This window comes from Eutrigla gurnardus (assembly GCF_963514095.1).
Source record: "Eutrigla gurnardus genome assembly, chromosome: 16".
Classification (NCBI taxonomy): Eukaryota; Metazoa; Chordata; class Actinopteri; order Perciformes; family Triglidae; genus Eutrigla; species Eutrigla gurnardus.
In genome coordinates this window covers 2381644-2401337 of record NC_139927.1, presented here as the reverse complement: position 1 = coordinate 2401337, position 19694 = coordinate 2381644, and the positions used below count along the sequence as shown (strand labels likewise).

The 19694-nt window shown below is 47.4% G+C and overlaps 1 protein-coding gene across 1 annotated transcript in view; it reads right to left on the bottom strand.

Annotated features, from left to right (window-relative positions):
- disp1 (dispatched homolog 1) overlaps nt 1–17453 on the bottom strand; it is a 55149-nt gene extending 37696 nt beyond the window's left edge. The window contains 1 exon segment of the mRNA XM_084031298.1: nt 17317–17453. The gene's annotated coding sequence lies outside the window, so the exon portion shown is untranslated.
- Nucleotides 17454–19694: the final 2241 nt, after the last annotated feature.

Here is a 19694-nt window from a genome sequence, read left to right as displayed (position 1 = left end):
AAACTTCCCAGCCACACAGACTGTAAAACACGTGATGAATGATACATTATTTTAACTTGCAGAAGAAGAAAGAAGGAACACTGAGAATGTGTTCACAAGGAGAGACGGAGCACAACACCAAAACACACACACACAAACACACACATATGGACTCAACCTGCAAGCCTTCCCTCTATGTTAACCAGGGGGCGCCTCCTCTCTGGTTGTATAGAAGTCTATGAGAAAATGGTCCTACTTCTCTCTGCTGGCCACCAGGGGGCGCCTCCTCTCTGGTTGTATAGAAGTCTATGAGAAAATGGTCCTACTTCTCCCTGCTGGCCACCAGGGGGCGCCTCCTCTCTGGTTGTATAGAAGTCTATGAGAAAATGGTCCTACTTCTCTCTGCTGGCCACCAGGGGGCGCCTCCTCTCTGGTTGTATAGAAGTCTATGAGAAAATGGTCCTACTTCTCTCTGCTGGCCACCAGGGGGCGCCTCCTCTCTGGTTGTATAGAAGTCTATGAGAAAATGGTCCTACTTCTCCCTGCTGGCCACCAGGGGGCGACTCCTCTCTGGTTGTATAGAAGTCTATGAGAAAATGGTCCTACTTCTCTCTGCTGGCCACCAGGGGGCGCCTCCTCTCTGGTTGTATAGAAGTCTATGAGAAAATGGTCCTACTTCTCTCTGCTGGCCACCAGGGGGCGCCTCCTCTCTGGTTGTATAGAAGTCTATGAGAAAATGGTCCTACTTCTCTCTGCTGGCCACCAGGGGGCGACTCCTCTCTGGTTGTATAGAAGTCTATGAGAAAATGGTCCTACTTCTCTCTGCTGGCCACCAGGGGGCGACTCCTCTCTGGTTGTATAGAAGTCTATGAGAAAATGGTCCTACTTCTCTCTGCTGGCCACCAGGGGGCGACTCCTCTCTGGTTGTATAGAAGTCTATGAGAAAATGGTCCTACTTCTCTCTTGATGTATTATCTCAGTAAACATTGTAAACATGAGATTAAAAACGCCGACCCTCCAGCTGAACGGTCTCACCAGATCTGACCAGGTCACTGGACCAGCTCTCAGAGTGGGCTGAGGGTGAGGAAGAGGAGGTGAGGAGGTTTCCGAAAAAGGCTCAAGACTCACCTGTTCAGACTTCACCTCGACTAGCATGACCTCCCCCCCGCCCCCCCCCCCCAAAAAAAAAAAAAAAAAAAACGTTACCTATAGCACTCTGATCGTAGCACTGTTGCTCTTGAACTACTAGTTTACTCAGATGAGGACCTAACACTTGTTCTATTTTTAGCTCTTACTTTATCGGCAATGATTCGTTGTGGTTTCCTTGTTTCCTTCTTTTGACAAATGTACTTATTGTAAGTCCCTTTGGACAAAAGCGTCTGCTAAATGACCTAAATGTAAATGTAAATGAGGAGGAGAGGCAACAGATCTGGGACTCCGGTCCAGGAGGGTACAAGCAGCCTATTGACGAGGTTATGATACGTCCTTGAGTTTGTCAAGCGGCTCCACCAAACAGAAGGCCATTCAAAGCCAACATGTGGTCCACATCACCAATTACCAAGGTGTGCGTGGACGGGGAGAAGATGAAGAGCGAGGTCTCCACAGAGGGACTTCCAATACGGACCCTCAGCTCCCCTCCAGCCCTCTGGAACAGTGGAACTACATTATTATCACAACATTTACACATTATTGAGAATGAAAATGTGATCAGATGTTTGTCTTTTGGCAAAAAGGCAAGAATGAAATGTTGAATAAACGTCTCAATGAGGACCACGTCCTTGGGATATGTCTTTACATTCACGTGTCCCATGTGGTCTCTGTTACCAGGGTTTAGTTCAGCGTCACTCTCAAGAAGGGAAACAATAGTTCATGAGCAAACTTTGGTTTCTGGGTTTCCAAACTCTGTTAAGGATCGTTGCCTAATCAATAACGAGGTAACCGTCTGTGAAGACAGTCGTGTGTTTAAAGGAATAAATGGCTTCTTAGATTGAAATAAATCATGTTTTTAGAGAACATGTGAGGAGGTTCTGCCTGTCGTACAAACACGTGGCCACAGGGTGCTGGACTGGAAAGGCCCAGGCCTCCATGCTGATCTGGTCCCAGGAAGACCCAGATTGACCCCAATTAATTCGCTTACAACCATCTAGAAGACCCCCCCCCAGGTCAGCTGCAGACCCGGGCCAGGCTTGTGTGCACCAATTAATCCAATGGCTCGAGTCACAGTCCGCTCTCATTTCCAAAAGAGTCAATCAAGTTCTGGGGATTCAAGACCGACCCACAAACCCGGACTCCCTTCCAAGACTAAGTGAAAAAGGCAAAGACACTAAGCTTTAAAATGGCACTCTTCCAGGGAGGGGGGCGGGGGGTCTGGACCGCGTACTGGACTGGAAACGCTGTTTGGCTTGTTGAGACGTGAGGAACTGTGTTGCTGCTGTTTTTCAAATGTTTTTGTCTTTTGATGAAATATAAATGTGATAAAAGAAAAACCTCTCATTGCTCCAAAGGAACGACTCCCCTCAAATTCCTACCTTTCCACAATTCCTAAATGTTCCCTTTGAGCCGGGAGGACACAAACAATCTGTTGATTCAGGGCCGAATCCTCTCCCCTAAGCCGCTATTTGCTTTTGGCGGCGATGACACAAGGGGAGGAATGTGAGCAATGCCGTTGTATCGGACTCATTTCCTCCCAGCGAGAGCCGTCTTCCAGACAGACGGGACCAGAGAGGGTCTGGTTTGGAGTCCTGAAGGCCCCGGGTTCAGCAGGAGTCCTGCTAGACCTGGTTCACCAACGCAGACACGAAGGCTGGCTGTGAGTAAAGTGAAGTATGACCTCAGAGCGCAGATGAAAAGCCGTCACTCGTCACGCCGTTTGTCTGTTTGAGCTTTTTATTATCACCCAGATGATTCAGGTTGGACGTCCTCAATGAGGCGTTCTGCTGCAGAGATCAGTCACCGCGTCCCGCCGCCGAGAGAGAGAGAGGACCGCGTGCAAACCCGGGCACGCTCGCCCGGATATCCTCCGCTGGCGATGAGAAGTCATGAATTTACATGCTGGTATAATAATACTGTGTGCACTTTAAAGAGCTTTGAAGGATGCACTTTTTCCTCTCACGTCGATGAAGAAAAAAAGAAATGGAGGTCTGTGCAAACAGATTAGTGATCTTTGTTCTTCGTGGACGCCAGCCAAAAAGCATCCCCCCCCCCCCCCCCCAGCTGTTCCATTTAATGCCAGATATGTAAATTGCTTCTGAAAGTCACACAGGAGCTCATACGGGACCAGTTGGGATTTTAAAAGCCTGCAACAACAACAAAAAAGCCACCGGTATCAGATGACATGGGGGGGGGAGATCTGCAGCGATAAGGGCAGCAGGCGTATGGGGGGGGGGGGGGGGGTCGCTAACGGGCTACGCTAACTTGGAATCAACACATTAAATGATCTCAGGCTAGAGCAGTCGGGTTAAAAGAGGAAGAATGAAGTTTTAAATCCTATTACAAAGTGTGGAAGCCGCCTGACTGAACCTCCATGTACAGGAACGGTGTCACCTCCACCCACACCTCCACCCACACCACCTCCTCCTCCTCTACCAGTAGAAAGACATCACAGAAGATCTCAAGTACTAATTAAAAAGCTTAAATGTATTATAATAATAATGGAAATCTCCCTGCATGTTTGTGCGTATCGTCCCTATCTCGTCCCTATTTAAATATCTATATCTATCTATCCATATTAAATATCTCTTCTACGTGTGCAGGAATCTGATGTTCAACCATAGAAACAGTCACATTGGGGAGGTGCTGCCCCGACACCTGAGGAGGATCAGTCAAGGAGACTTCTCTCTTTGTTTAGATGTGGGGGGGGGGGGGGTGATGACGATGGCGAGCTGGTGGCCTTGCAGCTGTTCCCGTGTGCCTCCGTGGCGTCGCCGTTCCCGGGGGGCGAACAAAGCGCTTCCAGGTCGCCCACCAACCTGCCTCCTCATTACCAGAGGTCACCTGCTGAAACACCACGCTGACCTCTCACGCCGCCGAGGGCGAGGAGGGAGGAAACGAGGAGCGCCTCCTCACGTTCACGTCTCCTCGTTTATCTCTGGTTGACGACCTCGTCCTCATCGAGTAAATAAGCAGCTTCCTGCTTCGTCATCGTGTTTCCAGGGTAAGTGTTTGGCCTCTAGATGGCATCGCTCTGAGATCACAGCTCATTAGCTCCGGCCCGCTGTTGCATTCACTCAAAAGAAGAAAACAGACCAAAGACGTGATCGGGGGGAAATTCAACGAGGGAGGAGGGATGGGGGTTTCCTCGGATAAGCCAGAGCCTAATAATGACTTCCTGTATTTTGCCTGGAAAACAAAGCAGAGAGGCGCCACGGATGATGGTGCGAACACGAGGCCGCGATGCTTCCGATGCAACGTCATCCATCTGATGGTTGTGTGTCGTCGATGTGTGACGAGTATATGTATATATTACAAAATTAAAAAATACAGGAACCTAAATATTGTACGTTCTAAAGCTATTTAGAGATAAATTAAGATGCTAGATCTACGACAAAGAGATACGTATGCATGACCACGAGCCACCTTAAACCCGGGTCTCTCCAAGACCACCTGAGGTAGCCAGAGGAAGAGCAGGAAGAAAGAGGAGGAGGAGGATTGGTTCCACCAACAGAACCCTTCCAACCCAGCAGAGAAGCAGCGAGGTGCTCCAGCTGCCTCCCATCAGCAGGCGAGGGCCGGCCGGTAACACCTGCAGCAGGGTGCCGGCTCACATTCCCAGCCCCTCCCAGATGCACTCTATAAATCCTCCTGATTAGCTACAGTAGCGGCCCTAAGTGCCACTTAAATCAAACCCCAAAGGGGAAGTTGTTGTGACCTTTCCGAAGCTTCGGAAATGTGATTTAGGCCACAAGTATTTTAGGAAAAACAACAGTGGTTCTGTTCCTCTAATAGGAGGCGACGGCGGGTGTGAGGAGGAGACGCGAGCCGGACGGCAGGTTTGCAATAAGAACTCATTATGTGAGGAGTTCATGGGAATCCGGAGAAATAACTCCCCGTTATTGAGCCCCACTAATAATAAGCCCATCAAGCTTTAGTAAGTCTGGGAAGACTTTGCACCAAAACAAGACACAGATGTGGATGAAGGAGCTCCGCCAAGACTTTCACACGACGACGCTCACCTGCAGCATCAGAGACCTCCACATTCACACCATCAGAAATATGGTGACGTCACACTGTGTGATTCACTCATGTGTTCATGTCGGGGGTCTCATGCTATCAGAGCCCCGAGTCCTAGCAGGACCTGGTTTCCTCAGACGACAGGAAACAACTAACTAGTCCACAAAGAGCAAAGTGTTAGTGACTTGTTTCATTTAAAAACACAGCAAAACATTTAAACCTACGTACATGATAGACTGAATATAAGAAGTTGTCATGGTGACATCATTGTTGGTTCCGAACTACTGTTTTGAAACCTCAAGTTCAGCATTCTGGTCAATCTCCTCAATTTTTGCAACCAGTGAAGGTAGTGACCATATTTGGACTGTGGAGGAGCGACAGGTGGATCTGATGAACACAAGCGGCAGTTTACAATGTTGACTGAGCTAATACATCCAGAGAGAAGTAGGACCATTTTCTCATAGACTTCTATACAACCAGAGAGGAGTCGCCCCCTGGTGGCCAGCAGAGAGAAGTAGGACCATTTTCTCATAGACTTCTATACAACCAGAGAGGAGTCGCCCCCTGGTGGCCAGCAGAGAGAAGTAGGACCATTTTCTCATAGACTTCTATACAACCAGAGAGGAGTCGCCCCCTGGTGGCCAGCAGAGAGAAGTAGGACCATTTTCTCATAGACTTCTATACAACCAGAGAGGAGTCGCCCCCTGGTGGCCAGCAGAGAGAAGTAGGACCATTTTCTCATAGACTTCTATACAACCAGAGAGGAGTCGCCCCCTGGTGGCCAGCAGAGAGAAGTTGGACCATTTTAAACCATCCAGCAGCACTCAAACATAGATAGATTATAAGAAAAATGATCAGCCAGCATGAATGCGTCGACACAAACATCTGCGATATTGACCACTTAAATCGGTCGGGGGTCTCATGGCAAATGCATTGAAGGAAATGAAACGAACAGAAACAAAGAACTGCCCCAGCCTGAATCCCTGTGGTGCTTCAGGGTTCAGACCTGTGTTACGGCCTCCACCCAACACTGTGATGCCGTCGTACCACAGAGGCCATGTAGTGGAGATGCAGGAGTACCATTACTAAACCCAACACAGGAGCGAGAACCCCCCCCAACCCTAACCCGGGTCAGCCAGAGTCCTGCACGGTTCAGAGCCGCCGCGTCCTCCAGGAACCCAAAACACAATGAGCATTACTGAAACACTGGACGGAAAACAGAGAGCTTTGAAGTGCTGCCCCCCCCCCTCCCCGATCCAATGGACGCTGCCAAGGAAATGCAAGCCAAATGTTGCTGTAGCTCAGTAATGTCGACATGAACGCATATATACATTTATATATATGTATTTCTATATATGTGAGTGCCATATGGGACTGTTTGTATGCAGATGTGTCCGTATAGCGAGCATGGTTCTTGTCAGTTTGAATCGACGTAGAAGGTAGAAGGAGGGAAACTCGCTGGCTGAGAAAGAAAAAAAATCTGGTTCTTATATCTGTGAGAACAAAAACATTTAAAGATAAAAATGTTGTTAAATCACCAAACCAGTATCAATAGTATAGGGACAAGATGAGCCGGGTAAGATACGATTTATGGATGAGCTAAAGCTTCTCCTCCATCCACCCCTCCGACCTCCTCCTCGGCGACCAGGCCCCTCCAGGGTCAGTAGTCCACGTGGGCCGAGGCCAAGACCAGCTTCCCCTCCCTGGGAGCAACCGTCCCACCCTCACAAGGCCTCTCTGGTTTGTGTCCGGCTAATGAACGCTCGACAGCGAGAAAGCAGATGGAACCCTGGGACGATTTACGGCGAAGAGAGAGAGAGAGAGCGGCGGAGAGGAAGAGGGCAGCTAAGTTGAAGGGGGGGGGGTAAGAATAAGAAATGCACTTTTGAAATGCTCCTCTGACCGACGAGGACAGAAATATGCATTACACTTGCACATTTTTCCAATTTATCTCTTATTGAGTTACAGTTTCAGACTCCTGGACGCCTTTCAGGAGAACACAGCAGACATGTCCGAGGAGCAAATCTCTGCCGGTTCTTTTCAGATGCTCCATAGAGGAACATATATATACATATATATGATGCTACTGATGTGCGATAAAACCTTTATCGTTCCATGCCTGGACCTGGATGATGGGTAAGAGGGGCGCTGGCTCAAAAAAGGTTGAGAGCCCCTGATCTAAAGGATCTATAAGGGGCCTTTTATCTGGGGTCCCCAGGCAGCCGCCCCCCATGGTAAAGTCCTGGGAACCTCTTGCTGGATGTGCCGGTGTCCTGGCAGCAGTGAAAGGAGGGAAAGCTCTGCAGGTTGTTTGGAACAGCCAGTCCTCCGTCTGTGACCATTAAGATCCAGTTTCACGTCCACACCGCCTCACAGGGCCACGTCCTCGGGTATTATGGGCCTCTGCAGTGTCTGTAAGATCCAACTCGGAGCAAAATGTCCGGCCTCATAATGCAGACATTGTGTGAGGAGACCGAGTCACAAACGTTCTCGTGACCTTTTCAGAACAAAAAGACTTTCACCAGAACAGAAATGTCAAAATATCAGTTTTCCAGAAGTCGCTGCCTCGAGGCTCAGCGAGCTGAAACCGTTTGCCAACACGGGTTAATGCAGACCAGTCACACACACACACACACAGACACACACACACACACCTGCAACGCTTTAATATCTCGCTGACCTGCCAAAAGCTTCCCTGGCCGGCAGACTGGCACCGGCGGTATCTATTAGGCAGCTGGTGTAAAGTATTGAGGGAATTTGGGCCCTTTTTTGTGGCTTTACCAGGCTAATGTCCCCTCCTTCACCAGATGATATGCTAATTTCAGGCATAAGTAAACATTTATTCTTTTTAGATACCATTCATACCAAACTGTCCATGATGGACGTAGTTGGGATTCATTAATCATTGACCCTCCCAGTGCTTCTCTGTCCAGTTCACTGCCTCACACAACCAAAGCATTTTGTTTTGTAGTCTAACTGTGACGGATCAATTCAGAACAAAGTGCACTGAAAATAAAGAAAAGGAATGATTTGTTTGAAACCAACTCTCCCACATGTGTGTTTTATGCTTCTAGCCGCATACAAGGTCAACGCAGACACCTCTAAATATTGTTGGGCAACGAGTGAAAGCTACCGCTAGCATCTTAGCCCAACCGCCCCAATCAATGAACACCCATAAGATGACTATTTGTCCTCATATCAATAAAACCCATAATAACCATTATAACAGCACACGCATCGGCCAACTCAGTCTGAAAACAAACATGTCACCGACTTCCCTTTTTGTTTCTCTCTCGGTACATTCTGAAATAACCAGGAAACCAGGGGGTTGAAAAAGGATCAACTATATGAAGTGACTGAAGTGGAAACCAGAGACCGTGTGCCGGGAGCCCCTGAGACTCGGTGGCCGGTTACATACTCCACATGTCCCCCATTACTCACCGTTGGCTCACTCTGGTTCCTGTGGGGGGGGCGGGGCCTCACCACCAGTCAGCGCTAACGGGCCGCCATCGGAGCTCCTCGTTATGCGACACGCATAGACGCTGCCGTCTACAGGCTGCCAGCTCGTTAACCATCCGCCCCCCTTTTAATCAGATCCCAGACCGCCAATGTCAGACATGAAGGACTTCAATCAAGGGGAAGTGATAAACACGATGCCTTCCATCGATTGGCTGGTTTTCCTCACTTACAACGCCACATCGTGATGCGACTTAAAGCCAAGCAGAAACAACATGGAGTCAGGAGCTTCTCCTAGGTCTGGTTTAATACCTTACTGATATTTCACCGAGAACCGAGCCCCCTGACCCGGAGCCATATGAGCCAAATATGATTGGACAAGCCCCCAGAGGTCTGGGGTCAGGCCTCGGCGAGGAACATGTGTCCCTCGGAGGGAAGGCCTCGCTGCTCCCCTCGGCCGGCCAAAAATTCCCCCGAGTTTGTACAACAAATCCTAATGAGGCAGTTCTCTGCGGGGGACCCGGGTCCTGTCTGGGAGGATTTGTCTGAGGAGCTAAACAACCGAGGAAGGAGTCGGCCGGTGGCAGCCGGTCCCTCACACACAGACCAGGACTGGTGTCCGGGTGGAGAAACCGGGTGGAGAAACCGGGTGGAGAAACCAGGCATCAAACATTAGCCAGAGAACACAGTGACAACATATCTACTTGGTTGAGCTCCTGGCAGCCGGTTAGGAAACCATAAGTCGACCTGGAGACCGGCAACGTGAGCCTGCGGTTTGGGCCGTTAAGATTTATGTGCAGTTCAAATAACTGGAACTTTACTGCTGCGACAACAAAGCAGAAAAAAGAAACTCAGAAACACACATTAGAAAGCTGGATGTGAGTTCAGCTCATGTTTCGGGAGTTTCTCATGTATTCTGAATTTAATCGTACGCGAGCTGAGACTGAAACGCCTCCAGATACGGTGGTGATAATGTTCTGGAAACCAAGAGACGAGAGACGAGAGCAGCGTTCAGCAGAGCCAGATGTTCAGAGCGCCGTGGGGATGCTGTGGGTCAGGAGGCCGGACAGGAAGTCAGCGTCACGCAGGGATTCTTACGATACACGATTTTAATCGCTGATCGCACTAAAAAGAAAACACTCACAATGAGTTGATGGAGGTGAATCTCCTGTATAGCTCACCATCATGGTAGAGGAGTGAAAAAGATATGTTTTTTTAGTAATCCTTTATTTATGCATATGATTTATGATCATCTAATTTGATTGATTTTCATTTTAAAAAGTTGTCTCAGCTGTGACACAATAAAAACATTGTATGTTTTACGCATTGTCAGGATGATATCGTTAACTACAATTATCGCAGAGAATCTTCACAAAACTACTGTTTTTGTAAATAAATAATGTAATATTATCCTGATAATCATCACCTTTTACGTATTTATCATTTATTGATTTCTTCATAATAAAGCTTCCTGCACTTTTTGGAAGGAATTTCAACACGTTTTTTTTTTTTTAAATGCAGACAAATATCAGTTATGAGTAATAATCATATCGACCCTGATTGTCGTTCAAACAAAGAGAGGTTTCAGCTGTGACCAATAGAAAGCAGGGAGAAGTCTTCCTCTTCCCAGGAAACCTGTGGAGGTGAAGTTTTGTAGCAAAGCTGCGTCTAAACGTCCGACCGCCGTAAATCACCACGATACACTTTGACATCTCCATCCACCCGGCCAGAACGCATGGCACTAACACGCACCACCTGTTGCTTGTTGGGCATCCGTCACCATATCAGACACACAAACAGGGACAGCTGTGGTGCCGGCGGCGAGGCGGCCCTGATGCAGACCGGGGTTTGGGTCTTCCCACACAGGGAACCTCTCCAGGTCGGGGAGCTGAAGGTGGCCAGAGCCTGGAACGTGAGGAGCACCAGGCCCTCGGCTATCGGCCTCTTTAACCTGAAGGTAAAACGGCTGCCTGCTTTCAATAAGCAGGTCCATAAAAGACTATACGGGTCCACGCCGTGACGGGTCCACGCCGTGACGGGGTCCACGCCGTGACGGGTCCACGCCGTGACGGGGTCCACGCCGTGACGGGTCCACGCCGTGACGGGGTCCACGCCGTGACGGGGTCCACGCCGTGACGGGGTCCACGCCGTGACGGGTCCACGCCGTGACGGGATCCACGCCGTGACGGGGTCCACGCCGTGACGGGTCCACGCCGTGACGGGGTCCACGCCGTGACGGGGTCCACGCCGTGACGGGTCCACGCCGTGACGGGGTCCACGCCGTGACGGGTCCACGCCGTGACGGGTCCACGCCGTGACGGGGTCCACGCCGTGACGGGGTCCACGCCGTGACGGGGTCCACGCCGTGACGGGTCCACGCCGTGACGGGTCCACGCCGTGACGGGATCCACGCTGTGACGGGGTCCACGCCGTGACGGGTCCACGCCGTGACGGGATCCACGCCGTGACGGGGTCCACGCCGTGACGGGATCCACGCTGTGACGGGTCCACACCACCGTCTGCTGAGGTTTGCCTGCTGGGATCGGCGGCATACCAGAGACACACAACCGGCCTTCAGGTCCAGCTCACAATCACAGACGCGGTGTAATCAAGGATTTATTAGAAGGATCTGGCACCTCTACATACACCACCTGGTTCTTCAAAGACCGCATCACAGAGACCATCACAACTGGTTTAGAAAAACCTCTGGGAGGGACACACAGCGCTCGTCCCATCCCTACACTTCAAAAAAATACTTTTAGTAAAATGTTACTGAAATACATTGAAAAATGAATTCTTAAAAGTGTATTCATTAAAAGAACTAAACATAAAGTCATATCATGTAAACATGATGCCTGAACTCTATTTTTAGAGTTATTACAAACACATAAAAACATGTTCATGTACACGTTTTAATTAATTCAATCAAATCTGACAAAGTTATTTAATTTAATCTCAACGACTTGACAAGATACAGCAACACGCTAAATGAGACCCTTCACACTGAGTTTAGATTTAAAATGTACATGTAATTTAAATACTTAAAGCCGTTAAAATCATTGGTAGAGACCAAAAACAGCAAACAGAGACTTGGACCAGAAACACACATTTACAGCCATTCAAATATATTTTTGAAGGATCTTCTCACAGTAGTTACTGCATGAAAAGACAAAAAAACTTTGAAGTTTGAGCCCCAGGTTGGATTTCATCTGCACTGAAAGCTAAATATTTATCCCAGACTGATCTAAATCCATGTCCCTGACAGCCCCGATAGTGAAAGGCTTTGTCCCCCCCCCCCCATCAGAAACCTTCAGTGGATCGGTCCGACCGCCTGTCAGCACCCAAAAAACCCACAAATCCACACCGGGCGGCGTGGAGTCTCCCTGCAGACAGACAGGGATTAGGCACGCCAGTGATCCACCAGGGTCTCCGGCTCCACATCAAAGAACGCCGGGCTACAGTTTGAATTATAGACGGCAAGTGTTCCGTCACGGCTCCGGTGGCGAGCCACCGACCCGGCCCGATTAACCCCCTGCACCGCCCCCGAGGACGGAAGCGTGGGACGCAGCTCGCAGCGACGCCGGATTGATGACGACGCCGACAACTGCACATCATCAGCAGGACAGAAGGTCAGCCGGGTCGACGGGTCTCCAGTTTGACACAATTTAAGTTACAGTAACTTTTACCTCCATCAATCATGTATATCCCTAGTTTAGACTGTTGGACAGCATCGTTCCACCTGTCTGTCTTCTTTATATCATAGTTCACCTTCAGACCCCAACCTGGTCTCCTCTACGTAGACCCCAACCTGGTCTCCTCTACGTAGACCCCAACCTGGTCTCCTCTACGTAGACCCCAACCTGGTCTCCTCCACAAGACCCCAACCTGGTCTCCTCCACAAGACCCCAACCTGGTCTCCTCTACGTAGACCCCAACCTGGTCTCCTCTACATAGACCCCAACCTGGTCTCCTCCACAAGACCCCAACCTGGTCTCCTCCACAAGACCCCAACCTGGTCTCCTCTACGTAGACCCCAACCTGGTCTCCTCTACATAGACCCCAACCTGGTCTCCTCCACAAGACCCCAACCTGGTCTCCTCTACGTAGACCCCAACCTGGTCTCCTCTGCGTAGACCCCAACCTGGTCTCCTCTACGTAGACCCCAACCTGGTCTCCTCTACGTAGACCCCAACCTGGTCTCCTCCACAAGACCCCAACCTGGTCTCCTCTACGTAGACCCCAACCTGGTCTCCTCTACGTAGACCCCAACCTGGTCTCCTCCACAAGACCCCAACCTGGTCTCCTCTACGTAGACCCCAACCTGGTCTCCTCCACAAGACCCCAACCTGGTCTCCTCCACAAGACCCCAACCTGGTCTCCTCTACGTAGACCCCAACCTGGTCTCCTCCACAAGACCCCAACCTGGTCTCCTCTACGTAGACCCCAACCTGGTCTCCTCCACAAGACCCCAACCTGGTCTCCTCTACGTAGACCCCAACCTGGTCTCCTCCACAAGACCCCAACCTGGTCTCCTCTACGTAGACCCCAACCTGGTCTCCTCTACGTAGACCCCAACCTGGTCTCCTCCACAAGACCCCAACCTGGTCTCCTCCACAAGACCCCAACCTGGTCTCCTCTACGTAGACCCCAACCTGGTCTCCTCTGCGTAGACCCCAACCTGGTCTCCTCTACGTAGACCCCAACCTGGTCTCCTCTACGTAGACCCCAACCTGGTCTCCTCCACAAGACCCCAACCTGGTCTCCTCTACGTAGACCCCAACCTGGTCTCCTCCACAAGACCCCAACCTGGTCTCCTCTACGTAGACCCCAACCTGGTCTCCTCCACAAGACCCCAACCTGGTCTCCTCCACAAGACCCCAAGCTGGTCTCCTCTACGTAGACCCCAAGCTGGTCTCCTCTACATAGACCCCAACCTGGTCTACTCTACGTAGACCCCAACCAGGTTTCCTCCATCACGGCTGAAATCTCCACTATTGCTGCTTTCTACGTGTTCAAGTCCCAGATCCACCAGGAAACCAGACCACGTCCTGTCTGGGTTCATGACATCATCCAGAGGTGGATTTCACCAAGCTGGATTCACTAGATCTAACAAGACCCACGTGGGCTGGTTTACCACAACATAAAGTATTGATCTGTGATTTAATATCAATAACCAGATGTAAAGGATGCTGAAATAACTCCATCATGATGGTGATCAGTAAAAAGTGCTGAGTCATGCTTTGTTAGGTCTGTCTGCAAGACCACAAGATAACTACTGTTAAAACGCTGGTTTTCTGAATGGAGTCTGGTTGATGGTGCTAGGCTACGCTAACATTGTAGCTGCTCCATCAACACAGAGACTGTCTGCGGGGGACCGCAGACAGTCTCTGGTTCCTCCACATAGTCTGGTCTCTGGACTAATGTGAGCTACTATCTAGACCTCTGGGGGACCACAGACAGTCTCTGGTTCCTCCACATAGTCTGGTCTGGTCTCTGGACTAATGTGGTCTACTATCTAGACCTCTGGGGGACCGCAGACAGTCTCTGGTTCCTCCACATAGTCTGGTCTGGTCTCTGGACTAATGTGGTCTACTATCTAGACCTCTGGGGGACCGCAGACAGTCTCTGGTTCCTCCACATAGTCTGGTCTCTGGACTAATGTGGTCTACTATCTAGACCTCTGGGGGACCACAGACAGTCTCTGGTTCCTCCACATAGTCTGGTCTCTGGACTAATGTGGTCTACTATCTAGACCTCTGGGGGACCGCAGACAGTCTCTGGTTCCTCCACATAGTCTGGTCTGGTCTCTGGACTAATGTGGTCTACTATCTAGACCTCTGGGGGACCACAGATGGTCTCTGGGCGGGACTTAGGCTAAACGGGTTAAGATTTCAGACAGTTCTGTCTTTTTGCGGACCGTTCCAGCATCAGCTCCCTCTCCAGTCCTGCCATTGGTCGGGAATCTTTCCTTCAACTAAATGCCAAAAATGCTTCAACGTCACAGAAAAGTCTGGATTTGTTGGTTTCAGCAGAATGTTTTCGCTGAATGGCACAAAGATTGCAGAAAGACTGATTTAGAAACAGAAAGGGCTGGCTCGGAAAAAAATAAGACAACGCTGTGGAAAAAGTTGCCCAGATGGGAGACGGGCCAAAAAGTGAGATGGCAAGCAGCTGTTGAAGCCAGCTGTCCGGGGCAGTTGTTCAGGAGGGCCGAGAGGCCGGGATGGAGGGGGTAGATAACCAGCAGTCAGGACTCAATGAAAAGGTTCACATTGTGATGTGTAGAAGCCCAGACTCGGCTCTGTCGTCCATCACAGAAACCAAACAGATAACTGCTCCGAGGCAACGAATCCCAATCGACCCACAACACGGAGATCCGTGAGCCGGCGGCAGCAGATTCATCACACTGATACGGTTTGTCCAACAAGCCGTCGATCTATAACGACTCCTCCGTAATGGCTGAAAGGCGTTCGATTTGGCCACAAAGCACCAGTCGTTAAATTAATTCAACACATAATGGACTTTACTGGAGGTAACAGCTTTTTTTTACTGCTGTATAAAAGCCTCAATTACTCTACATACGTTAGTATTATTAGTTTAGTAATAATAGGCAGGGGTGGGAAGATTTATCGCAATAAATACTCAATAAGTTGATCACAGGGAATTTTCAATAATCGTAAATATAGTCACTATAGTGACTTGAAAAAGCTGTCATGGTGGAGGCGTGAAAATAGAGCCTAGTTTACATTAATCAAAATACATTTTTATCCTATAATGATGCAGGGAGACCTTATGATTTTTGATAATCTTATTTAAGATTGTTTTTCACAAAAACAAAATAGATCAGTGACGCAATAAAAATCTGTTTCTTAACAAAATGTTTATTAATATGGCACCTTTCAAAAACTAAGTTAAAAAGTGCAATAAAGTAAAAACCACGATTAAAGAGTTCAAGACCAATAAGTAACTAAATCAAATAATGAAAAATATACACAACATGTGCATAGATGGATCAAACATGAAATCCCAACAGGAAGTCTGTTCAGTGTGGGCGGTTGGCTGATGTTACACTGCCCCCTAGTGGCCTTTTATGACTCACGCATGTAGAAAAGAGAAGAAAAGAAAATATCACTACACATCTGTGATCATCAGCAGTATGATTCAAGTAAAAATGTGTGTGTGTGTGTGTGTGTGTGTGTGTGTGTGTGTTGCATTTTAAATAGAGCCGTCGGGTTGACAGATGTTTCACACATTCTTAAAGTGTTTGCTGTATTTCTTTTTAAATCAGGCTCTATTCATCACCTCTCTAGACAGCTCACAGTCACAGCTGAAGATATTTACGATCATCCCAATAATGGAAATTCACCACCATCAACTTATTGTGAGCGTTTTCATGTAACACGTCTAGAAGCTTTGGACTATCTTAATGTTATAAACCATATCTTTCTTACATGTTCTTATATATTGTGTTTTTCCTCACTTATCTTTGCTGAGTCGGCACCTGTCGTATGAAATGTGCTATATAATAAACTTAGAGACTAGACTATATCTACTGACAACAACAAAAACCCTACAATTTAAAGGGTTCAGGGATGTGACTAAACATAAAACATAAAACAACCAGAAAAGAATATGTTTGTGGATACAAAGTATGTAAAAGTACACGGCCTAAAGGAAGTTATTTTCTGAGAAAATAAACCACTTTCTTGTAATCTTCTCAGTCGCTAAACAGAAAATAGCTGAGAAATAGTTTGGGTTTAAATATTTTCAGAAGAAGCTAAAGTTCCTTCACATAGATGTGAATGGCTCTGGACTTCCCATCAAACACCAAGGTGTTCAAATAAATGAGCTAAGAAATCTCTATTTAGTCCGAAACAACAGGAAACAACCGAACACAGCAGAAGAGGACGGTTTAGACATTTCTGATACAGTAATATAGAGAAATGTTCTGTTTCAGGCAAACGAATGATGAGAAACTCACATTTAAATCACACCTGGTAACGTAGCAACAGGTAAACCAATCACAAGCTTGCGGGTCCGAAGTCTTAGCTGGGAGTTTTTAATGCTACTTTTAGTCTTTTAGAACCTTTGTAATGCTAGTTTTAGTCATTTAGAACCTTTTTAATGCTACTTTTAGTCTTTTAGAACCTTTTAATGCTACTTTTAGTCATTTCGAACCTTTTTAATGCTACTTTTAGTCTTTTAGAACCTTTTTAATGCTACTTTTAGTCATTTAGAACCTTTTTAATGCTACTTTTAGTCATTTCGAACCTTTGTAATGCTACTTTTATCTTTTAGAACCTTTTTAATGCTACTTTTAGTCTTTTAGAACCTGTTCTCGCGTTAGTTCGTGGTAGCTGGGAGTTTTTAACGCTAGTTAAAGTTTGTTTTAAAGGTCGTTTGAGTCTGATCTCGCGATATTTGAGTCCGTCGCTTCGGCCGTACGTCAAATCAAAGTCGCCCCAGCTAGCGTTAATAACGTCACCAAGCCGAAACATTCACGCGTTCATCACCACCGAGGGGACGTTTACCTTCACGTTACCCCCCGAAACAACACCCCGCGGGCGGCTTGCTCTCCTCTGGACACCGTACGGTCCCAACAAGTTAGCTTAGCTTAAGTTCCCGTTAGCTTGCTAGCCACCGCCAGCTAACCAAAACAGCTGGCTGAAACAACAACAAACGGCTCCCGTCAGCCCCGAGCCCCGTACTCACGTCTCATCCGGGGACACACGCTGGGCAGCAGCAGGCGGTGACCGAAACGGTTGTCCTGGTCCTCCTGGTCTCAGTGTTTGGGTCCGGATGCTGACAAGTCCACGATCCAGGCTTCAGACCATGTTGGGTGGGCAGCTGCGCACTGGGCCATTGGGAGGGTTTCTGGGAAAAAAAAGTTTAGGGAACTTCAAAGGGCCGGGGGGGGGGGGTTGAGTTTCACAAATGAATTTATTAATATGCAAGGAAAACTCCAGACTAAAACTATCCTTATACTTAGTACATGTGAATGGTCAAGGCTTTAAAAGCAATATAACCATGCAAGTTATATTAAACAGTGTTAGAACCACTTTTAATTGTATTTATTTTTTGTTAGATATTTGCCCAAAGTATACCCGGACCATATTTCAAGACTGTGGACGTTGTTGGTTTGTGAATAAAATTTTGAAGCCTTAGATTCAGCATTTTGGTCGTCACCATCTTGGATTTTTACAACCAGTGAAGGAAGTGACCATATTAGACTGTGGAGGAGCGACGGGTTAGGGTTAGGGATGAACAGGAGCAGCAGCACCCTCACTGGATCTGGATCCATGTGGATTCTGGTGTTGAAGCTGCTAACGAAGTGAGCTTCTATAATTCAATGTCAACTTTACAGCTAAGTGTCAAATTCATCATACAACAAGAGAGTCGCCGCCCCCTGGTGGCCAGCAGAGAGAAGTAGGACCATTTTCTCATAGACTTCTATACAACCAGAGAGGAGTCGCCCCCTGGTGGCCAGCAGAGAGAAGTAGGACCATTTTCTCATAGACTTCTATACAACCAGAGAGGAGTCGCCCCCTGGTGGCCAGCAGAGAGAGGTAGGACCATTTTCTCATAGACTTCTATACAACCAGAGAGGAGTCGCCCCCTGGTGGCCAGCAGAGAGAAGTAGGACCATTTTCTCATAGACTTCTATACAACCAGAGAGGAGTCGCCCCCTGGTGGCCAGCAGAGAGAATGACAGTTTAAGGACCTTTAACATTGGCTTCACTGTTCATAACTGGAGGTTGCCGTCTGGAACAAGCCAACTAATTTATTCTCCAAAATGATTTTTTTAGACACCAGTTGTCATGTGGGAGGTGTGAGTGCTGCTCTCCAGATAACATTTACTAAATCTGTGGTGCTTCAATCTCAGCAGAAGCTTTAATGGGCCTCATAGAGCACCTTCTATGATGTGATGAGTCCATTATGCATTATTCATGACTGTTGGGTCATAGACAGCTGCTTTAACAGCATTAATATTCATCATATTCTATTGTGCAGTACAAATGTTTCTGCTTAACACCTCCACTGTGGCTGATTAAGTTCAAAAGCTCCCCGACTGTTAACAGAGAGCAGAGCTCTTGTGATTTCCTTTGCCCCGCTCGGATTCTCACAGCACGACCTCTGGATCAAACTACGCATTAGACAGTTTTAAACTGATGCTAAATACGTTCTCCCTCCTGTTAGTTTCAAAGAGAGCTTTTATTTGAGCTAATGGGAGAGACACGGCAGGGGAATATGGCAAACATTTAACTAATAGATATCACCATGAAATCTCAGCTGATTACCAACATTAAGAGAGTACCATTGATACAATATTACACGTTTTCTGACATTTTACAAATAGGAAAATTGTAAAACAAAACAAAATGTGTAGTACGGATGTTTTCCTTACACTAAAAAATATGTAAAAGTCCTTGAATAAACAATGTTTTTGCCCACTTTAAAACTCAGTGACATAATGCATAAATACAAGAAAAAAACTCACATTTATGAGGAATAATCTCTGAGATTATAAAGTCATAAATTTGTGAGAAAAAAACCTAACTTGACCTCATAATTTATAGCCTACTTTTCAATCAGATTTAGCAACAAGGAAACGCTGCCCAGATTATCATCAGAGTCCAGATATTTGGAGACATTGCTGTAAAGTGGGACCATTATAGAAAAGTAGTACTTAAATCTCTAAAAAATAAAATTTTCTCAAAAAAATCTGTCTTTTCTCTGAATATTTCCCCGCCCACTTTTGAATGTTTTTGGGTAATTATACAAAATGTGTTTAGTAACATGTGAATAGGTTTTTGGGGCGAATTCATTGTGAAATTTAATTTCTTTAAATCACATTTGGGTTTGAGATGTAGCCTACATTCAAAATGTAAAAAATATTCTAATTGTTTTGTTTGTGGATTCATTTCCAACTAAACTCGCTAAAAACTGCGGCTAGCTCCATGCTGGGGAAATACAGCTCGACTTCAAAACAACTCCCCCCCCCCCCCCCAAAAAAAAATAAATAAATACATTTAACGTTTAAAAAGTTTAAAGTGTAACGCGGTTACACGTGTAATCTATTACTGCTGCCC